Source organism: Chelon labrosus, assembly GCF_963514085.1.
Source record: "Chelon labrosus genome assembly, chromosome: 20".
Taxonomy (NCBI): Eukaryota; Metazoa; Chordata; class Actinopteri; order Mugiliformes; family Mugilidae; genus Chelon; species Chelon labrosus.
This window is the reverse complement of record NC_140353.1, coordinates 5,576,331-5,583,795: the sequence shown is the minus strand read 5'-3', so window position 1 is coordinate 5,583,795 and position 7,465 is coordinate 5,576,331.

Sequence of the window (7,465 nt, the reverse complement as noted above, 5' to 3'; positions counted from 1 at the left end):
TGTTATTGGTAAGGGCCAAGCCACGTTCCCAGGTGTTAAGTCGCATTTGGATGTGATTTTCTACCTTCTAGACCATTACCCTTTTGTTGCACATCCAACGAATGGACAAAACCGAGGTGATTTTTTTAAATACAGTGATTTTCACTGTATTTATTTGGACTCCTTTTGCATTTGGAATAGTCGTATGCCTATTTGTGATGAGTATTTTGCTTCTGAAAGTGGATTTGTCACTTTCTTTGCGTGAAAATGTAGTAGATGCTTTTTATTATTATTATTATTATTCTTTATTATATGTTTACAATCCAGCCTTCTCAAGAATTAACTTTATTACTTCTCAAGGTTATTTCTGGGCGGTAAAATTAGACATGAGATTAATAGTGATTTTATTTATTTATTTATTTTCTTTTAATTTTTCCAAATATACCTAATTTGTAATGGAAATTTTCTGGAGTACAGTAGTATAGAGAGCTTGGTACTGATACATTCAAGTACTACCTTGCATTATAACGTCCCTTTATGCTTATATTGAGTTTTGTAGAGAATGTCCTTCAGTCTGGTGCACATTAGGAAGTGTGTGCACCCATATGTCATAGGGTATAGTATGTGGTGGAGAGACTGGACCGCAATTGAAGTGACTGACCTTGATGTGTGGTCTGATAATGTCATATAACCCGGGGATGAGCAGCGTTCCTACTCATGTACGATATCTGTCTTTGTTTATGCTCTAACGGATAGGGCATAAGGTTCCTCACCATGGGAGTGCAGCTGTATGCACGAAGTACTGAAGAATATCTGAATGACTTTTGCTGCTTAATGTCCACCTCGTCGTGCAGACTGGTGAGGCTCTTTTCAAAACAATGGGGGTGGCAGATGGTATTTTCAATGCTTCTATAATGACAGAAACAGTAACAGTAATGCCATTCATTGTGATCTGAGATCTGAGAACACAAACAAATAGAAACTCTTAGGTACAATAACAAAACCAATACTATTAAAGCAGGTTAAATCCATACTAACCTCTGCATAACCTGGTATTGATGGAAAGGTAGAGAGGGATTTGAATAAGCCCTGAGAGAAGTAATTGAGATCATGAAGCTATTTGGGTCAGTAATGCTTTAAGTAAACATTGGTAAAAAATGCAGAAACAGTGCAGAGTCTTAGTAAAGAATGCTTCTATTTTGTTGAAGTTTTAAAACCACACTGCATTATTCACAACTTCCACTGCTCTTCAGCTCCTGTTTTAGTGGAGCGTTTTATGTGGTCATTAGCTCGCTGACGCCATGTGGGTTGAGAGGGTGAGTGTTAGTTTTGTACCTTCTGCAGTGTTTTTTTGGCAGACTGACAGAATTCACATTAGTTATTACTTTTTCATGACTAACCCCAACCTGTCTTGCTGCCCACTCTGCTGCAGGCTCCCACAGTCTTCCACCCAGACATGACAGCTGTGGTACACACTGAAGCCTGACGTTCACCTTTGCAGTAGCAGGTTCCAGAATTTGGTGTGTGCTTGGCTTTTACTAGGACTTGTGTAGACGAGATTAAAAAAAAATTCATATGGCACAATGAGGCCAGTGAAGAAGCACCAGGACTGCTGGACCCATGTCTGCTGTATTCCCCTAGTTGGGGTGATTCACTACTTATAGTCCCTCCAGCCGTCCATCTAATGAATATTAAAATAATGCATTCGGCAAAACAGACCTGATTCATTGAGGTCTTGACTTTTGACCTGCTGCTCATCTTTTCTCAACTATTATCCAAGAAGACAGTTTACATCTTGCAGAAAGCTCCTTAAATGTCACGTAGTTGCTGTGTCACTGTTGTGAACCGGGCCAAGCTTCTGTTGGCATTTACATTTCAAGTTCAGTGGAAAGGTTGTGGTGTGGATGGTGACATGGTTTGGAGGTGAACGTTCTGTACTGTCCTCTATATGACAGTTAAATATCATAACATTCACAGCATTCAACATGAATAAAAAAAGATAAAATAAAAATAACAACACTTAGCACTGTCTGTTGGCGTAGCAGCTCAATGGGGCCAGATGTGGCCGTGTATTTGGAGGACATTGTCAACAGTGCTAGAGGATGTTGCATTTGCTGACTGATAAAATACTTGCATGCAACTTGAGTCAACCTACCAGGACAGACAGTGTTGGGAACTACTTCTCATTTTTTATTGATTTATTGTAAATGTCCCCACCTAGTTTATGTATATATTTGGAGTGGACATCTGTCAATTTAAATGATTTTCAATACAGTTTACTGTGTTTATATTTCTGGTTTTGACAGCATCTAGATTAGTGTATAACCTGGTGCCTCAAAAGTTCCTATTGTTATGTTGTTGAATAGTATTCCTCAAAGGCACTGCATGACACGACTTTGCAGTGATTCCTGGAAGAAGTCTTGTTTGTGCCAACGTCTGCCTGCAGGAACGCTGCGTCTCTCTGTGGCTCAAATCCACTGTGTTGAATATTTATCGTGCTTTCGTGTTTCATTTTAATGTGCTTGAGTGTCTCACCATATTACTCGGCTGAGTGCGGATATTTATGACACTGTCTTCTTGTTAAAAGTTTGACATTTTGAACTTTCAATCTTCGTTGCCCGCCTTAATGAAACCGATCCAAAATAAACCCCACACGAATCGGCTTGTGAAAAAGAATTCGCAGAGGAACAAACGAGGGGAGAGCTCAGAGCTGTTGACATTTAGCTTTGAGCTTTTTAAAGTTCCTCTCTGGACTCACCCTTGCAGAAAAATTGATTCAAAGTTCAAGACATTTTACATGGATGACATGAGGCACAAACAGACCCACACAGGCTCAGCCATGGATGTTAATTCATGAAGTAAGATACAGCTTATTGGCTTTTGAAGCTTTCTACGGTGGATTTGTGTGCAAGTGTGTTTTCTTTTTTGTATAAATGATAAGGTATTATAATATTTATTATTATTACTTGTGTTTACTGGACGTGGCAACATGTTGATATTCCCTTGTTGGGTGTCTGTGATTATTATTTCAAAGAAATTCAAATTTCAATTGCTGTCTTAATATAACATTTTCAATTCAGGTAGGCTGTGCACAGAGCTTTATTCCAGTTGGCAAAGTGATTTGTTTATGGAGATGGATTAGAGTCTTAAGTGCTTACTGTGAACAAAGTCTTTGTCAAGGTTATAGCCATATCTGATGCGCTGTATCCATTATTCCAGCAGTTTTGTCTGACACCAGTACAGTATTAGACATTAATCATGTAATGGCCTTTGCAGTGGCCAATAAAGACTATATGAGAAACGTGACTGTGTTCCTCTATTATCTCATTAGCTTTTTTATGATTAGTCTCCGTTTGTGTTTCACATATATGTCTATCACGCAGGAAGTTTTAATGCCTAGAAATGTCTTTGTTCTTACAATTATTTGCATTTTTTCCACATTGGAGAAGATGAAATAACCCCTCTCCACTTAAAATTAACCACATGTATGAATTACAGTCTGCAGTCTGCTTCGCTCTTCTAACTCGCTGTTGATAACGCCATCCAGCAGTGTGTTTAGAAAGTCTCTTCTCTTGTTCCCTTTTCCATGCGATTGCACCTGAAGGACTTCAATAGATCTGTGCTGACATTTGATAACTTCCCGGAGGGAGCTTCTTTATTTTTTTTCTTCCCAAACAAAATCAGCGTGTGTTTTCTGTCCATCTTGATGTAAAAATGTAGCTTTTTATTTTATTGACAGAAGTCAAAAACAATCTACAACAGAGCTGAAACCCTACTGAAGGGAAGAGGGGAACATCAGTCAGTACAACACAATATAGTAAAAATGGCAGTGAAAAACATATATGCAAAACATTTGTTTCTGCATGTATGAGTAGTAGCAATATTGTGCTCACCTGTCACACAGGTTTATGCTGTTGTACAGTGTTATGGCGAAATGTAGGAATGATTTTCCTAAAATGTTCTTTCAAGAGTCTGTTAGGAAAAAGTGCTTTGCTTTTTCTGTAGTGTGTCATGAAAGAAGTGGGATGGCTTGTCCATGATGGAGTAGTTTGCTCACTGACTTCCTGCTCCTCAATGACTCATCATCTCCAGGTTTTGTCCAGCTTCCCTAATGAGTTTATTGATCCAGCACTGGTGCTGCTGATTTAAAGAATTGGTTACTGTGCTGACTTGATAAAATGTATATATACAGTGTTTATTCAGGTATTTGCTGTCCCTTTTATCCACTAGCATGTCTCCAAACACCTGAGTAAGCAGTAACATTGTACAAGTTCCAGCTGCTGATCATCCGTCTGCATCTTAATGTGTCTTACTTTAGCCAGAATTCCCTAAAGCAAAACGTTTGGACATTTGCCACTGAGGACGATTGTTCAACTGTATGTCCTTGTACAATTTTCTTGTAGCTCCATGATTACAATTAGGTCATATGTCCATCAGTACACACTCAAACTGCCGTTCTAACAATGACAGCCTTGCGTCTGTTTAACATCATGTACGATGTGTATGCGACTGAGCACAGATTCTCTACTCCCTTTGAGACGATCAGTGACCGTTCAACTGATACAATCAGTTACACTCTGGATAACCTTGATGTTGACATCTGAACACCATCTGTGGCACTCACCTTCGGTGTATGAGTTAATGATGCCCAGTGGACAGTGTGTGCTGTGAGTTATTTGCCAGCAAAGCTGAGTTCTGGGAACATCTGGCATCTGTGTCAGTGTCACACATGCTTGCCAGATTTCAAAGAATTGTGAAAATCCACTTTGGCTCCACAGACGTGAGTCAAGTCTCTGTCATACTGTACATTTGAAGTCGCTGTTTTTAGAATGAGCACTTGGAATCATGATTTCTTTCTTTATTAACTCTCTGGAAATACAGTGCATTACAGATTATTTTAAATCACATGACAGTTTTAGTTCTGTATTAGTTTTAATCAGTCCTTCACCACATACATCTAGTTATTGCATTGCTGTGTTCTTCTAAATTTCCAATCTCCCATTGAGTATAAACTTGATAAGTAATTAGTAAAAATGAACCCTCAGATGCTTCAAATACAGCCTTCCTAAGGGAGCACGCTTCAGTTTATACGTTAATTAGAGCCTTGGTTAGGGAAGCAGCTTTGGGATTGTAAGATTAGTGGTTTGAATCCCTTCTATGTCCATGTCTCAGAGGCTTTGAGCAAACAACCCCCCTAAACTGCTCCTTGTATGGCTGCCCACTGCTCCAAGTGAGCTCACTCTGATGGGTTAAATCCAGAGAACAAATTCCTTGTATGTACACAATTGCCAGTTCATTTGCCAGTTCATTAGGTGCACACGTGGAAACAAATGCATTGTAATGCAACAGTCCTGCTCTAAATCCTCGTTCATGACTGTTACAATGTTCAGTTTGTGTTGAAACAGCCTAAGAAAGGAAGTATGATCACTTTAGAGGATGTAGTTTGTGGTGCTGTTAAACTGTCAAATTAATCACAAAAGTGTTTCTGTTGTGTAGCCTAGCCCACTGACTAAAATTGAGTTGTCCAAATAATCAAAGCATCACAATATGGTTTAATAGTACTACAAACCACAACCTCCAAAATGAAAACACAGTTCAAGCAACAGCTCTGAGTCATTTTAAACAAACACTGAATACCATAACCTTCGTGGAGCTAAGATATTTGTGCAGGACTCTTACAACAGAATGCATTCGTTTTCATTAGTGTAGTTAATGTTTTGGCAAGTGAGTGTTTATAAGTGGCCAATGAAGCTAATTTGATTTGATTTGCACCATTGACGGTGTGCCACATAAGCAGATGCTCCTTCATACCTGTAAATGCTCCAGTCAGTTGTGTCTGTCCTAACTGGAGCCACTGAGATGTTTTGGCTTGTTTTCCTGGCTTCCCTCCCTGCTTTGGCTTGAGTCAAACCAATAATTAGCCAGCCCTTCCACACAGCCTCGTCTGCTGAACTGAAATTAAACGGATGAATGACTGGAAGAAAGACAAGGAATTAAAATGTGGTCAGCTAGGCTCCACGTTAATAGAAAACCCAGACTGCTGCATTGACTGTTTCTCACCAAACGGGAGAAGATTTTTCCCCAAGACAGAGAACATTAAGGTGATTTTCAAATCAAGGAGTTGGTCTTGCACCCACGCTCTTTTCTTGAAACACACTTGGCATAGTTTGAAGAAATCATTTAGCTGCCTTTCAGTTGTTTAAAAAAAAAAAAAAAAAATCTGCTCTATTCAGTCTATTTTTACTTGCAAAATACCAACAGATTACCATTACAGCAACATTTTAACCTCAAACTATTCCCCACATTGTGCATGACAAATCTACAAATACTGGCTGCTGTTTTATATTAACCTCTACCTCTTTATACAAAACAAACAAAAAAAAAGGATGTGGGTGTTGTGGTGAGAGCAGTGGTACGGAAGCTACCAAAAAAAAAAAAAAATGCAGAATGTGCATTTTTTTTGAGGAATGGCAGGAAGCTGTACGACAGGTATTGTATCTGCTAGGCCTGCAGGATGGACAGAGCAAATAAAAACGACCCTCATGACCTACGCTGACGCCAACGTTGGCAGGTGATCGTCCTGTAGAATTCATCAGTTAAATGTTTACACAGAGAGACAAAGACACAAAATGGTTGTTTACGCCGATACTTATTCCTAACTTATTGATGCCAAAATTTACAAAAAGAAAATAAATTCCCAAATGTGAGCTATTTCTGTTTCTGTGGAGATGATATGTACTCCTGTGAGCAGGATCCAAACCCTTGCAACCAATGCATACCCAATTTCAGTAGTAAACAAACTGACTCAACCACCAGGGTCATTTAGTTCTCTCCACACATAATTATACTGCCAAATGCGGCTGAGAGGATCAGAGGACCGTGGCCATGTCTGCATTTTAACCAGGCTTTTGTCTGCAAGCTGATAGTAACATTACATACAAAATAAACCGCTGGAAATGTATTATATATATGACTACATTTTACTGACTACTGATATTTTTGAGAGACTATAAACTGTTTGACATTTTTTGGTATGGTGATAAAGTATTTGTAAAGTTGACCTCAAAGAGCCATATTCATTAATCTGTTCATTGACAGACAGGAAAATAATCAGCAGCTATTTAAAAATCATTTAACAGAGACATATTATTACTTAGTATGGGGTTTTTGATATTCACATCGTATACTGTAAGGTCAACAAGTGTATATATTCATTCTCCAGCAAAAATCTCATAAAACTGTTTAGATTTACATTCAGTTGAACATTCAGTTCATTGACGGCATTTATTACTTCCAAATGTCCAATCTGTGGCCATCTGTCAGATTACTATCCATCGTTACCATTTCTTCTTGCTAGCTGTTCCCTGCCTCTCATCCTCACATCGTCACGACCATTTTTGTTTAACATCTGATGTAAAAAATATATTTAAACATTATATTTTTACTGCCTAACTTCAGCATTTGAAGCCAGTCTTAATTTAGATTC